General features: G+C 37.3%; 1 pseudogene across 1 annotated transcript in view; it reads right to left on the minus strand.

Moving 5' to 3' along the window:
• The window catches only part of LOC306861837 (coiled-coil domain-containing protein 146-like), a 29763-nt pseudogene that overhangs the window by 7069 nt on the left and 6172 nt on the right, over positions 1-16522 (minus strand). Inside the window, exons 2-13 of the transcript in view lie at positions 13757-14047; positions 12232-12289; positions 5977-6153; positions 5815-5888; positions 5501-5728; positions 5221-5397; positions 4388-4480; positions 2645-2815; positions 2153-2241; positions 1867-2031; positions 1543-1767; positions 1225-1453 (exon numbers count right to left, since the gene is read on the minus strand). The product of the transcript in view is annotated as a coiled-coil domain-containing protein 146-like (transcript). The remainder of the gene's footprint in view (positions 1-1224; positions 1454-1542; positions 1768-1866; positions 2032-2152; positions 2242-2644; positions 2816-4387; positions 4481-5220; positions 5398-5500; positions 5729-5814; positions 5889-5976; positions 6154-12231; positions 12290-13756; positions 14048-16522) is intronic.

Raw genomic sequence — 16522 nt, forward strand, 5'->3', positions numbered from 1 at the left:
CGTCAGGCTAGCGGCAGATGTGTCACTGTGCTTTTTGTTGTTACTAAAGACAACATTGCAGGGCTTCTGGCTATGTCACAGCAGATAAATCATCTGGTGTCAACATGAGGTGGGGTACTTTTTTTTTTCTTGTGCTCAATTGAAGGCCAAATTATTAGAAATCTCTTCACAAAACATAATAAAGCCAACCGAACTGGATTAATAATTTGTCTATACTGTAAATTATAATCTAAAAATGTCTTTTAGGCCCCGCCAGATTAAAACCCAGAGTAAAGCATCTAAACAAAGAGGAAAATCTGAAATACAAGTTGGTAAGATTTTTTAATGTTCTTGAAAGAAGTCTTGTGTCATTTATTTCTGTGATGACAAAGCTGAATTTTCAGCAGTCATTGCCCCACTCTTCGGTGTCATATGATGCTTCAGAAATCAATATGTTGATTTGGTGCAATTATTATTATGCTTAATATTTTTTTGTGGAAATGTTACATGTATTATTTGATGAATAGAAAGTTCAAAAGAACTGCATTTATTTAAAAAAATTTTTTTTTTTACATTATTCAAGTCTTTACTGTTACTATTGATCAATTTAATGACCAATGTTACTGACTGTAAATTTTGGAACGGCAGTGTAGCTGACATTTTCAGAGTAGCAATAATGTGTTGGACATTATGTAAATGTAGTGAAAAAACATTGGACTTGAACTATAGTTTGGCATTGCACACAGTGTCTGGGGACATAATATGCTTTTACCCCTGACTTTAAGCCCTACAGCAAGGATAAGAACTAGTAACATGATCCAATATTTAAGTGTTTATTTTATCTGCTCTGATGCAGTAGATGTTTATATAAAGAGATTGTGTTGATTAAACACAGAGGGGTATAAAACTATCAGGGAGATTCTTGCTAAGATGGTTTATTTCAGTTTTATCTCAGAAGGAACTATAAATGGTAAAAAGAGCACATCTTTGAGTATGTGTGCCACCTTAGAGGGCAATACATTTTTGGAATGGTATATACTATCTAACCTTTACTTACATTCCACTGCATTATAGTGTGTTGGAACTTGTTATTTCTTTTATTTGTTTTTTTTTATGTATCTGTGATAGATCATCTCTTTGGATGCTTCACCCAAAGCTGGAAGATGCCCTGAGAAGTCACTCACTTTTTTCATTGTTGTTTTAGACAAAGGTTGCACAGTGGTTTCAGATCTGAGATGCAGATACCTGTATCTGTAATAGGATGTTTTCTTCCTCCAGTGCCCGTTTGCTGGACAACTGTTTCCTGAGAAGGTTATTCTGTCTTTCTTGCTCCTCCTGTTCAATGTTCAGGTTGCTGATTTCATCCTCCATATTCTGTATCTTCAGGTTGCTGTCTTCAATCATTTTCACCAGCACATTTAGCTTCTCATAGAAAATACACAATTCCTGCTCTTTTTCTACAAGCTGCACAGCCCTGACAACACAAACACAGATACACAGTTATGGTGCAAATGCCACCACCGACTGTAAGATTTCACCTAACAGATCTTATAACTCTCTTACCGCTGGTTGCGTTCTTGCATGGCAGCTTCGTAGCTCTTGCACATATGCAACTTTTTTTGCTCCAGCATGTTGATTGTGCCTGTGAGCTTGCCGAGGTTCAATTTCTGCTCTTCTCGTTTCTGGTGCATTTCTTGAAGAACCTTTAACACCCGTGAGAGCTCGTTCTTCATACGGTCTTTTAGCTTGTAGCTGTGAGAATGTTGTAGACGGGACTTTTGCAGCAACCTAGAGTGAAACCAAGCACGTTAAACAAACTTTATCTTATGGTGTGATGCAGACAGATTGTAATACTAGGTATAACATATAACCTGAGAACTACAGTACTTGTCTTTGTTGATAGCAATCAATTGCAGTGTCTTAAGATTTTCTTCCAGTTTGGCCATCTTTTCTTGCACCTCTGCCAGGTTCTGGTTTGAGATGTGGATCAAGCTCAGGTATTTGTTCCGCTCGCCCTTGGTGATTTCATACAGTTTAGCAAACACTCCCAGCCTGGTGAGGGTAAGAAGGCACATAAGTACACATTTACTGAACAGACTACAAGCCTTTCTACATTACATTTTAGCTCCATTTCAGCCTGTCGATAGAGTATGTGTCAATGACCAGTAAATACCTTGACTGGGTCTCTTGACTCTGTTTCAAGTGTTCTTGAATAACCAGTCCTTTCCCCTGCAGATCGTGCTTGGCGCGCTTATATTTTAGCTGCAACAGCATTCATATCAATAAGCAAGCATAACAGAATAGTTCACCCAAAAATGAAAATTCTGTCGTGATTTTTTCACCCTCAAGTTGTTCCAAACCCGCATGAGAAATAGGCAACATTTGAAATCAATACTGACTTAAAAAACACATATGGACTTAGAATATAGCTTTTTTTTATTGTATGATTACAATTAATCAAATTTATTTTTATTTAATTTTTGGGCCCTTAGAAGGAAGAAAACTAGATAGGTGTGAAATGATATGAGCATGAGTAAATGCTGAAAGGATTTTAATTTCTACCTAGAATGATTAATATGTTGGTTTGCTCTTATAGAGCTCAGAAATAAAATCACAGGGCAACATTGATGCTGATATAACTGTTTTGGATTGAGTAGTAGGTAACCTGTGCTTTGAGCAGCTCACGGCTCTTCTGCTCTCTTTCATCTGCTTTGATAAGTATGAGATGATGAAGGTGATGAAGCTCGTCTCTACGGCGATAGGACTCTCTAATCAAAGCCTGTTCCTGCTCCACGTACTCTTGAACCAGCTGGACCTTCAGATCTGCCACAGACTGCTACTCTCTCACACACACACACACACACACACACACACACACACACACACACACACACACACACGAAACATACAAATGGACACAAACCAAAGACAATAGAATACCCAAGACGTGTCACTCGTATAGGTTTGAATGGGTGAAATGCAATGCTCTGTATGGCTGCACTGTTGCCAACTCTCGCGAGACAAATAAGCAACCGCAGCTTCAAAAACAAGCCCAAAATAAGCCCAATATTTTTTTGATGATTTATTATCATCAATATTATTTATTAACAATTATTTATAACCAATAAATGAGCCAGCAACATATTAAACTGAAACCACTCAAGCAAAAACAGAATTTTAAAAAAATCAAACTGCAACAAAAGTAGGAACAAAACTCATCTCCAATCACCTGTGAGCAGAATAGGATTGGAGAGATGGAAAAGGAGAAAAACACAAGAGCTTCAAAGGGGAGCTGTAACATCCACATATTTATAGCCTAAAATATATTGGGGTCATTCCATGGAAATGTCAATTTTTCTGTCCCTAACCATTACAGAAATATTACACTTGAAAAACACTTGGTTACAATTGAATCGTGTTTATATTTAAAAATTTGTTATTTATATTAAAAAAAATTGTTATTTGAACAATTGCACCTTCTTGAGCCATCAATGTGGCAATATTTGTTTTTAATTCATTATATTAGCACCACAAAACTGCTTGTCCCCACAGCCATGTACAGAGGGAAAGTGCTTTATTTTGAGGTCAAAAATAGGGTTTTCTACCATTTAAAATAAAATAATGTACACATAACTATCAAATAAATTACATTAAAAAATGCCAAATATTATAGAAAAATATATAATATTATAAATTATAATATTTTATATTAAAAAAGAACATGTCATATTATATAATTATGATTTTATAATGATTTTTAAAAATCATTAAGCTGTCATTTGTGTATTCATGAAGTAAAAGTTATCTAATAATGTGGTCTAAATTTAAAGGTTAAAAAAAAAGAAATACATTTTAAGACATCTTGCCATACCAGGCTATTCGAACCAAACTTTACAAAAAAAGAAGCCCAAAGTCACGTATAATACACGGACTTGGCAACTGTGTATGGCTGCTCTTTTGAAGGAAGCCCCGCCTTCTGAATAAAAGAGCCAATGAAAATCTAATAATCAGTGCCTCACTGCAGTTGCTATAGAAACAGTCAGCATTCTGAGATGCACGTTTAGGACTACGTATGCGCACTGGCTGGTCTAGCCTGGAAAATAAGCCTTTTTTAACACTATTTGAGCAAAAGAAACAACATTTATGAGACAGTTGTTGTCAGATTTAATTGGTGATTTCAAATATGAAATTTAATTGTAAGCTTGGTGAACAGTTTTGGAGAATTTGATGTTTCCCCATTCAAAGAGATAGGAGCGGCATTGCACTATGCCCGAGAGGCCTTTCAAAGATGGCCACCGAGTGACATGACTTGCCTTAAAGGGAATTTGGCAAACTAATTTTGAAATGCATCTTGCCACACCATTTAGAAATTATGTAAACTGAAAGCCACTTGCCATTATGTACATACCTTGCTAATCCAACTACGTTTTAGGTTTTCCACTTCCTTTTCCAGATCTCTTCTTCTCTGCAACAAGCAGTCACCCTCTGGGACTGTCTCTCTCTGCACAAAAAAATAAAACAACATATATAAAACAGGCTAATTAAATGTGACTATAATTTAAAAGAGAAAGTGTATCTTGGGTCCTTTTTTTTGGTGTAAAAGTTTTTTTAAAGATCACCTTTGTACCTTTACTAGATTTAAACAGTGTGATCAAATATTTATTGTAGGCTCTCAGTTAAAGTCAGCTCATAAAGCGTCATGCATACTAACTATAAAACTATAATGTTACCATATATTACCATAATGCTGTTTAAAATAGTTTTATATAAGTAAAGCATGTCAAACCACAGGGATTCAACTTCCCAGATGTATTTCATGACGCTAATATACACTTCATGCCAGCGTAAAAGATAATATCTACAATTTCAATGTTTCCTTTTTTCCTGTTATTTTTTCTATTGTATTGAAAAGATAGTAAATGAGGAGACAGGAAATGATGGCGTAACTGAATGTTTGCACACAAGTGCTAACCACGCCATTTCTCTTACATAACAAAAATCTCAAAAATCCAAAGGAACTAATATTTCCTGTTATTATAAAATAACCATGATCAGCTGTTCCATACATAACGTGAGAAAGAAATGATTGGACAGCAATTCTGATACGCAGGATGTCCCAAAAAATTTGCTTCTGCAATAAATCGTTCTAAGTAAATGTTACTAAATCCTGAATCTAAAGCTGAAAAACACTCTTACAGTATAATTATTGACATAATTAGGATTAGATGTGTTTTGAGTCACCTGAGCCTGCGTCCTCTCATGCTGCTGTTGAGTGTTAGCAAGACAGTCTCTGGCCTTTTTCAGCTGCAGTTCATTCCTCTTCAGGGCTCGTCTTTCAGCCGCGTATCTCGAGCCAGTTTATCACGCAGAGACTTGCACTCAGCAACAATCTGCTCCATGTTGATGTCCAGCAGACCCCTGTAGTCCAAGACAATCAACACAGTAGATTTACACAAAATATGTTTATTTGACTTATAACACAGCTATATGACTAATTTGCAAACATATGTCTTCCTCCAACCTTTGATCCATGAACATGGCCTCTTTTTCTTTGGTCATCTGCAGTTCTTTGAGGAATCTGTCTTGTTTGTTCTCTGCAGCCATCAGCTGAGACTTGTGGCCTTCTAGTTCTCGTACCACCTCTCTTTTGGCCTCCTTCACCTCCTCACACTTTGCCTCCATCCTCTGCTGATGCTCCATGTGCTCCATACGATGTTGCTCTATTACTGAAACCTGCTTCTCCAGCTCCCTATGACACGCAAACAGATACAGTGCAAATTGGTCAGTCAAACATTTCCAGTGTTTTGTGTAACTTTGCTGGAACAAGCCACATACGATTTCTTGTGGGCAACCCTGTCCAGCTCCTTTCCCAGTTGAACAGGTACGAGAAGCACCTGAGCCAGCTCAGCCTGGTGAAGGACATTGCTAACGTGAAATCCAAATCCCAAAGTTCACAGGACAGATACTCCAGCCTAGTGATTAACAGGTCTTTCTTACCTCATTGCTTTCAACAAGATCTTTTAATTTCTCCAGCTCATGTTGTTCTTTTTTTATAAGTTTGTGTTGAGTCTCCATGCTCTCAGTTAAAGTCTTCACTTCCTTTCTAAGCTGAACCACCTCTTTCCTCACCTCCTCACAACTGTTCTTCATGGCAATGTACCTATTTTCTAGCTCCTGAGGACATACAGGAGAACATAAATATATACAGTGAGATCCAAACATTTGTGACCATATTGAAAAACCTAGGATTTAAACATGGAATAAACAGGATTTTGAAACAAACTAAAGGAGCTGATACAATTTCTGCTTATTTTTTACAATATTCAGCTGTGATAAAGATGGTCATGATGGTCAAAAATATCGGCACCCTTGGTAAATATGATCAAAGAAGGCTGTGAAAATGAATCTGCATTGTTAATCCTTTTGATCTTTTATTTTAAAAATTTACAAAAATCTAACCTTTCATTGGATAATCAGAATTTAAAATGGGGGAAATATCATTATGAAATAAATGTTTTTCTCTAATACACATTAGCCACAATTAACGGCACCCTTTTATTCGATACTTTTTGAAACCTCGATTTGCCAGTTTAACGGCTTTACATTTTCTCCTATAATGCCTGATGAGGTTAGAGAACACCTGACAAGAGATCAGAAACCATTCCTTCATCCAGAATCTCTCCAGACCCTTTAGATTCCCAGCTCCATGTCGGTGCTTCTTCTCTTCAGATCACCCCACTAATTTTCTACAGGGTTCAGGTCAGAGGACTGAAATGGCCATAGCAGAACCAGTTTGGATTATTGTACGGTTGGAAGATCCAAGCATGGCCCATTATAAGATTTCTAACAGAGTCAGTCACTTGTTGATTTTTTATCTGTTGGTATTTGATAGAATCCATGATGCCATGTGTCTAAACAAGATGTCCAGGACCTCCAGCAGAAATATAGGCCCACAACATCAAAAATACAGCAGTCTCATTGTACTCATGGGGTACTTTTTATCCCTGTGTTCACCAAACCCACCTTGAGTGTTTGCTGCCAGGTAGGTGCTGTTTGACTATTTTTTTTTAAGGTTTTCTGACCCCAAGACTCAACTATTTTCTGCAATTCTCCAGTTGTGGTCCTTGGAGAGTCTTTGGCCACTCAAACGCTCCTCCTCACTGTACATTAGGACCATACAGACACACGTCCTCTTCCAGGCAGTTTCGTATATGAATGGGAATATAGTTCAGAGATATTTTACTCAAGAATTTCTAGGGGTGCCAATAATTGTGTCCAACGTGTATTTGAGAAAAACATTTCTTTCATAATGATTTCCCCCATTTTAAATTCTTATTATCAAATGAAAGGTTAGATTTTTGTGAATTTTTTAAATAGAAGATCAAAAGGATTAACAATGCAGATTAATTTTCACAACCTTCTTTGATCATATTTACCAGGGGTGCAGATATTTTTGGCCATTGACTGTATAGATATATATACACACACACACACATACATACAGTGGGGCAAATAAGTATTTTATACACTGCCAATTTTTCAAGTTTTCCCACTTACAAAGAATGGAGAGATCTGTAATTTTCATCGTAGGTACACCTCAACTGTGAGCGACAGAATATAAAAAAAAATCCAGAAAATCACATTGTATGATTTTTGAATTATTTATTTCCATTTTATCGCATGAAATAAGTATTTGATACAATAGAAAAATAGAACTTAATATTTGGTACAGACACCTTTGTGTACAATTACAGAGGTCAGACGTTTCCTGTAGTTCTTGACCAGGTTTGCACACACTGTAGAAGGGATTTTGGCCCACTCCTCCATACAGGTCTTCTCCAGATCTTTCAGGTTTTGGGGCTGTCGCTGGGCAACACGGAGTTTCAGCTCCCTCCATAGATTTTCTATTGGGTTCAGGTCTGGAGACTGGCTAGGCCACTCCGGGACCTTGAAATGCTTCTTACGGAGCCACTCCATAGTTGCCCTTGCTGTGTGTTTGGGGTCATTGTCATGCTGGAAGACCCAGCCATGACCCATCTTCAGTGCTCTTACTGAGGGAAGGAGGTTGTTGCCCAAAATCTCGCGATACATGGCCCCATCCATCCTCCCCTCAATACGGTGCAGTCGTCCTGTCCCTTTTGCAGAAAAGCACCCCCAAAGCATGATGTTTCCACCCCCATGCTTCACCGTTGGGATGGTGTTCTTGGGATTGTACTCGTCCTTCTTCCTCCAAACACAGCGAGTGGAGTTTATACCAAAAAGTTCTATTTGACCACATGACCACATCTATCTGACCACATGACCTTCTCCCATGCCTCCTCTGGATCATCCAGATGGTCTTTGGCAAACTTCAGACGGGCCTGGACATGTGCTGGCTTGAGCAGGGGGACCTTGCGTGCGCTGCAGGATTTTAATCCATGACGGTGTAGTGTGTTACTAATGGTAACCGTTGAGACTGTGGTCCCAGCTCTCTTCAGGTCATTGACCAGGTCCTCCCGTGTAGTTCTAGGCTGATCCCTCACCTTTCTCAGGATCATTGATACTCCACGAGGCGAGATCTTGCATGGAGCCCCAGTCCGAGGGAGATTGACAGTCATCTTGAATTTCTTCCATTTTCTAATAATTGCACCAACAGTTATTGCCTTCTCACCAAGCTGTTTGCCTATTGTCCTGTAGCCCATCCCAGCCTTGTGCAGGTCTACAATTTTGTCCCTAATGTCCTTAGACAGCTCTTTGGTCTTGCCCATAGTGGAGAGGTTGGAGTCTGATTGACTGAGTGTGTGAAAAGGTGTCTTTTATACAGGTAACGAGTTCAAACAGGTGCAATTAATACAGGTAATGAGTGGAGGATAGGAGGGCTTCTTAAAGACAAACTAACAGGTCTGTGAGAGCCAGAATTCTTGCTGGTTGGTAGGTGATCAAATACTTATTTCATGCAATAAAATGGAAGTTAATTATTTAAAAATCATACTATGTGATTTTATGGAGTTTTTTTTAGATTCTGTCTCTCACAGTTGAGGTGTACCTACGATGAAAATTACAGATCTCTCCATTCTTTGTAAGTGGGAAAACTTGAAAAATCGGCAGTATATCAAATACTTATTTGCCCCACTGTATGTGTGTGTGTGTGTATATATATATATATAAAATTGATATAATATAATTATTCATTATTTAATTCATATAATTCATTCATTATTTATAAATATTGAAATTAGTTAATAATATAAATATAAAATAATTTATTAAGGGGGGGTACCCCCTCGGCTGGGGGCATCACGATTCATGAATTTATCACAATTTATCACATTTATCATTGTCATGTTGGTTTTTTTGTCTATTTTTCAAGCTGTTTGAGCATTACAGCCAAACTAATTTCCCTATTATAAAGACAAAGCCTTTCAAGGTAACAAAATATAAAAAGTAAGGCAGATATTTAAGCCAAAGTGGGTGAAGATAAAAATCTGGGCCCGTATTCATGAAGAATTTTAATGCAAAAAGTAGCTCCTAGTGACAACATGCTAAGAAAATTCTTAGAAATGTGGGCGTTTACTCTTAAAATTAAAGAATAAATCCTAGTAAAGAAAAAAGTAATTCAGAAAGCATCTTAACCCTTAAAAGAGGTCTTAAGGTCAAACTTGTTAGGAGTATGGACGAGGACTTTTAAGGGGTTTAAGAGTTTCTTTAACAACGGAGAAAATGGACGAAAATGAAGAGGGAGAAGAAATGTGTTGCACACAATGCATGACAGTGAGTTAATAAGACACTACACATTAGTTCGTGCAGGGATCATGTTTGTGACTGATCTTATTAAAGACATGCTAACATCTCAGACACCGCGCAGATTTGCCATAGCGCCAGAAATCACTACATTAAAATATTTGGCAACTGGAAAAATGCAACTATGCAGCAGTGATGATTTGGGTCTGTTACAGCACTTATTAGGCTTATATGTCTCTGTTCATTTCCTATAAAACACAGTAAATATGCAGGGCCGGCGCCAAGGCGCCCAAACGAGTTACTGTGCCCCCCCACTTTCCATCCTCTCCCCTCCTTGCTGAACGCGATCGATTTTGAAAGCGAAAGTACCGATAAAACAGCGCACATAATGCGATTGCACGCTTTAGCGAGCGTCAGCAACTGCACGAGATCACAGATTGCAGCCCCCCCGACACACACACACACACAACGTGATTTATGCCCCCCCCTAGAAATTTAAATGCCCCTCGATGGAGGTGCCCTGGCGCCGGCTCTGTAAGTATGGCAGCATGGTAAATAAAAAATAAAGAATATATAGTGTGTGTGTGTGTGAGAGGAAAAATTCCGCCTGTTATTTCAAAGTGAAGGCTTATAATATACCCTACTCTTAAAAGCACTCTTTATTTCCTTCTTGACAACCAACCAATCACAGTCTTCAAAAGATTGTGTCATACATAGCAACGGGGTCAACCCCGCCTCCTCTCATCTTAGTAAGTTTTTGTCTTTTCCTTACTCAGAGTTGCTCTCAGATCGGTCCCGAATCGCTCTTAAGCTAAGACTCCAACGTAAAAGTTTTTAAGCTAAATTAAGAGTTTTCTGAGAGGATTCTTAGAATCTTTATGAATACGGGCCCTGGTGTTTTACACATTACAAACACACACAATATACAAATAAAATAAACAGTGTTTTATTTTCAGGTAGGCTACAATAAGTCTATTTAGCAGGAGCATTCAAGAAACTGAATGAACAAATACAAAAATAAAACTATAAAACTATAAAAATGTATTCCTATTAAAAAAAAGTTTTTCAGTCAAGAGTAGCGAGTGATTTTTCTCTTTGTGTTTGGCGTTTTATTAACACTAAAGGAATAATTCACCCAAGGATTAAAATAGGCTATTGTTTTATTTTTATACCTTCATTTACTCACTCAAAAGTTGTTTTAAACCCAAGTTTCCTTCTTCAAAATAGCGTTTATGTTTAGCAGAAGAAGGTGGAAAACCAAACAGTTGCTGGTCCACAGTGACTTCCATAGTATTTTTTCCCCCCTACTGTCAAAGTCAATGTGGACCAGCAACTGTTTGGTTACCCACATTCTTCAAAATATCTTCTTACTGATGAGAATTTATGTGGCGCTGTACAGTATATTGATATGGTGGCCCTAGAACTGCAGCTGATAGAATGTGCGCTGTAGCACGATTCAACGAAATTTCTTCAAAAACCGTGGAGACATTTTTATCAGGGCCGCTGCTGGCCAAATGGGTGCCCTAAGCAGGATTTTATTGTTGTGCCCCCTCCTTCAAATATTATGGAAGTTAAAAAAAACACCTACTATAGGGGTCAAAATAGAACTTTAATAAAATATAAAAGTAAATAAATAAATAAATTGTAATTAAATTGTATTATTTACAAATTACAATTGTAGCTCTAGACAGTTACCTATGGCAGTAATAAGTTGTCTGATTGATTTTATGGTCTCAAGCATTCAGAAATCACGCAAAAGAAAATTAAGCAGTTTTACTACGAAAACCATGGTTAATTTTTGTAAGGGTTGTGATGTCCACATGTTTTCTGTTGAAGAAATTATAGAGGCTGTGTCATCTATAGCAAAAAGATGACCAAAAATGAAACATTAAGTGGATATTTGAATTAAATGTTTGGTCAATAGCCTATTAAACAAGGACTTGATCATCCTGTAAATGTAACAGCAGCAATGACCAGGCCTTTGGCTCCCTTTGTAGGCATTTGTAATAACGTAATGCTGAAAAAAACAATAGACACGCTCACAGAATTTGTAATGGTTTTACTGGTTATAATGGGACTTGTATTGGTTTTAATGGAAACTGTAATTGACCCTGTTGGTCTCTACTGGTAATTTGTCACCTTCTATTGGTGGCTTGTTAAAACCAATAAATCCTAATGGAATATGTCCCAAAACACACTACAGAAAACCATTTTTTATGGTTTTAATGGTTAAAATTTGATGGTTTGTAACGGCATTTTTTATTTATTTGTGATGGTCTATATTGGGGTTTTTTTTCAGCAAGGTTGCCTCATTGTTTTTATATAATGCATTTTTAGTCATTTTAAAGGCTGTTGTTGGCTTAGGTCTGTGTTGGCTTAGCCCCCACCCCCTCACCCCTTCACCCCCTGTGCACACCACTGTGTGTCTGTGTGTATTGAAGCATTTCAGTCTCCCTAGTGAAACAACATGATTTGTCTGGAATGCCCAGTGATGAATTCATCCTAAATCATCACGGTCCCAGCAATACTTACAGCCGGTTTAGGTTGTTCCTGGTATTCTTTCTCAAGACAGAGTTTCTCCTCTTTTAGACTAAAAAGGAGAAACAAAATTCTGTGAAACAAATTTCATGCATTTTACAGAAATCAGGACGTGAACAGAATCAAGATATGAAGCAATTCATACAAAAAGGAAATGAATATGCATTATATAAACTTTGAGAAGCAAAAAATTATTTAACCACACAGGATATTTCACAATTATAAATGTGGCTAGGGTTATTGAACATTTTCATGTGTACAAATATTCTATCTGAATGCAAGTACTGCTGTTAGCATAAACCAAACTGCCCCAACAAAGAAGGAGATTACGGTGAGCAAAAGCATGCTGTGCAAAGTGAATCCATGTCAGTTTGGCTAAGGATGAAGGATCCACTAAGGACATGCTGTAATAGCCACATGTGTAGAAACTACATCTGGCTGTAATATGCCTGCAGTATGAATTCCTGTCTAACCACATTACATACATAAAATATATCTCTAGTACAGTGGTTCTCAGACGTTTAGAAGTTCAAACTTAGAAGTTCTTAACTCATAAAATTTATGTTAACATGTTAACACAATCAGTAAATTCACTGTTAAGACTTGGCGCCTTTTGTCAATTAGAAATGTTTTATTGATTGATTGACTAATTGATTTATTGAGGCACCTTTAACATATAATGTCATGGAAGTAGTGAGGTTTTGATCAATCTAAAATTTACCACACCAAAATATTACAAGCCTGATTTAAAGGGATAGTTCAACCAAAAATGAGAATTCTTTCCAAATTCGTAAACAAGGCGCAGCGCATGCGTTGCGTGTTCTACATCAGCAGCATCATGCGCATGCATTGTTTGAACGCACACACATGCATCACGGTACTCTCCATAATGGCAGATGATTTGAAGAAGATTTGTTGAATAAAGTCATTATTTTTGTTTTCTTTGTGTACAAAAAGTATTCTCGTAGCTTTGTAAAACTACGGTTGAACCACTTATGTCACATGGACTGTTTTAATGATGTCCTTACTATGTCTCTGTGCCTTGAACGTGTCAGTTGCGTTGCTCTCTATGGAGGGTCAGAAAGCTCTCGAATTTCATCAAAAATATCTTAATTTGTGTTCTGAAGACGAATGAAGGTCTTACAGGTTTGGAACCACATGAGGGTGAGTAATTAATGACAGAAATTTCATTTTTAGGTGAACTAGCCTTTTACGATTATTAGTAGATTTTGCCTTTTTTTTTTAAGTAATTTCACATGCTTGTTACAAACGTAACTTAGAAAAAAGTCAGCAAACACTGTCTGCAAGCAGTGTGAGCCATGACTCAGCATTCCGTGTTCTTTTTTGATTTCGAACAGGAGGAGGTGAGTGTTCAGAGGGATGCAGATAAAGTACCTTTCAGTCTGCAAGTCACAGTGAGTCTTCACTTAACCATGTCAAACACCTCTTATTTCTGCATATTTTAAATGGAGCCTATGCAGAGCCACACATCTTGGTATAATCCTGCAGAGCATCTTACCACTCAAACTGGAACTGCATCTGGTATTCTCGTTCTTCCTCCTCCTTCAGCTGGTTGTAGTACTGCAGAAGTTTGTTTCAGTTTGCTGACCTCTGTGTCTGGTCCCTCTGGAAACAGCTCGGCCTTCTCCAGCTCCTGCTTCTGCTGATCCAGTGTGGTGCGTAAGGTCTTCGCATCCTGCAGCAAATGCATTTCTGTTTCCTGAGAACTTCTTAGAGTTTCATGTAAGAGGTTGAAGCTGGCCCTAAGACGAGCGATTTTCTCCCCGCTGATCTTTCCCATGGAGAACAGCTGAGGACAAAGATGAAAAAGAACTATCAATGATCCAACAGCCAAATAAACATTAGCTTAAATGCATTTCAAAGCCAAACAGGTTGATGGGGATTTACTGAGACTCATTTCAGGTGTGTCTTAGAGCAAATCCACATGTGTGCCACTTGCATTTCAACTCCAGAATGGAAAGGATAGAACTAAGCTTTGAGTGTTGCTTATCTGACCACTGAAGTATATAAGCATCTCTGATTATCAACAGAAAATCTGAACATGTATGGTTTTCTCCTTTATAGTGGAGACAAACAAACACAAGGTTTGAGAGCTCGTACCCAAGGTATGCCGTAAATCTCTGGCAGATTAGAAGATTTTATACTTGCTGTGCATAGCTGGGATCCATATAATGTTGAAGGTCTTTCACATTAATATTAACTGCTTTGATGTAAGCTTAATTTAACTTACAGACAATACGCAAATGAAAACCAGGTTCTGTGAGATACAGGCTCTTACTGTTAAATATGCATGTACTGTCTTAAAGTGCAGTCACAAAAAAGGTCTGTTTTCCATTTTCAATTGTGTAGCGATACAGGTTACTTTAACCCTTGTGCGACCTTATGGACATTTTTGTCCATTTCAGTTTTGTTTTTTGTTATAAGTGTGCCTGTGTGAATGCCAACTGCATAAATTTTGGCTCAGATGTTTATTTTTATTGGAATTTTAATATTTCACCCTCATTTCCTTAAAAAAAAATCAATTTTACCCTCCGTACAAAAATACTCACACTCAGGACCTTAAAGGATTAGTTCACTTTTAAAAAAAACTTTTGCTGATAATTTACTCACCCCCATGTCATCCAAGATGTCCATGTCTTTCTTTCTTCAGTCGAAAAGAAATTAAGGTTTTTGATGAAAACATTTCGCCATATAATGAACTTCAATGGGACCCAAACAGTTCAAGTTCAAACGGTTCAATTACGTGGAAAAGGTCACGGTTGACTTAGGCGGAAGTAACGAGTCAGTAGGCTTTTTAATATTAAAACACCCAGGATACGCACACGAAATGGGCATTTTAAACGATAAACTGACACAAAGACATTTGAATATGTGTATATGGTCCTCCTTCTGCACATTTGTAAACACTGACTCGGTACTTCCGCCTAAGTCAACCGTGACCATTTCAACGTCATTGCGTATTACATGACGTCACGAACGCGCATCACAGAACAGAGCAAGGCGAGCATTTGTGCTTATAAAACAAACTTTTTTATTTATTTTTGAAATGACCGATCGTTTCGCTAGACAAGACCCTTATTCATCGTCTGGTATCGTTTAAAGCCCTTTGAAGCTGCACTGAAACTGTCATTTTGACCTTGAACCGTTTGGGTCCCATTGAAGTTCATTATATGGAGAAATGTTTTCATCAAAAACCTTAATTTCTTTTCGACTGAAGAAAGAAAGACATGGACATATTGGATGACATGGGGGTGAGTAAATTATCAGCAAAAGTTTTTTTAAAAGTGAACTAATCCTTTAAGGACAAAAATGTCCCCATTGAAACGCAGTGCCGTTTAACTGTAAAATTATGCAATTTTTGTTAATAGGCTTTCATTCTGTTGGCAAGGCTTCAAAATATATTTTTTTTACCAGATGGTACCATTTTTTCAGGTTTGGTCTATAAAGGGTCTATAAAGCAAATACTTGCTTTATTCCTGTTTTCTGCTTCTGCATATTATAGAGCCAATTGGATAAATAATGCAGCTATAATTGTGTGGGTGTGTTGGTATGGATGTCAGAGTGTGGTTTGTATGTGTGTCATAAAAAAAAATTGTGTGCGTGTATGTGTGTGTTCTTGTAAAAATTGAGAAGGAGAAACTCTACTGAAAATCACAAATCCAAGCACTGTGTGCAGCAGCAGAGTTTTGCTGGTATCTAATGGGGAAAATTTGGTACTGCGCCCAAACTTAAACAAATTTTACTGAAAGCTCATTTTTTGAGATATCAACCTCAAATTTGAAACACAACTTGTTTAGATTTATGGCTTTGATTTTCTAGCAGGTTTAGAGTTCAATATGTTTCATATATAAAATATTCATAAAAATATTGAAAAAATATTGTTCATACATAATTTTCATAAACTTAAACCTGTATAACTTTTTTTTTTGGTTTCACTTTTTAAACTTTTGTTACTTCAATAATAATCTGCCATGGGTCTTTAAAATGAGACCATACTTAAGTCTCTGCTCCCAAGCTTCCAATATTTATGACATGGACATTTTTGTCCACTATGGACCTAAGTGTTTTTTATTGATCCACAAGGATTAAAACCCAGCAGATTTCTGTTGGTCAGCATGGAAAATTCGTGTGACCAACTTGAACTGATGCAAAATGTGCGTGGGAAAATCTTTCACCCCCATGTGAAATTCACATAAATTCCTATTCAAATGACTGGATTTCACCTCACAATTTTGTATAACAACAGTAAATATGATCACACCTT

Source organism: Barbus barbus (genome assembly GCF_936440315.1).
Source record: "Barbus barbus genome assembly, chromosome: 42".
NCBI classification, from domain to species: domain Eukaryota; kingdom Metazoa; phylum Chordata; class Actinopteri; order Cypriniformes; family Cyprinidae; genus Barbus; species Barbus barbus.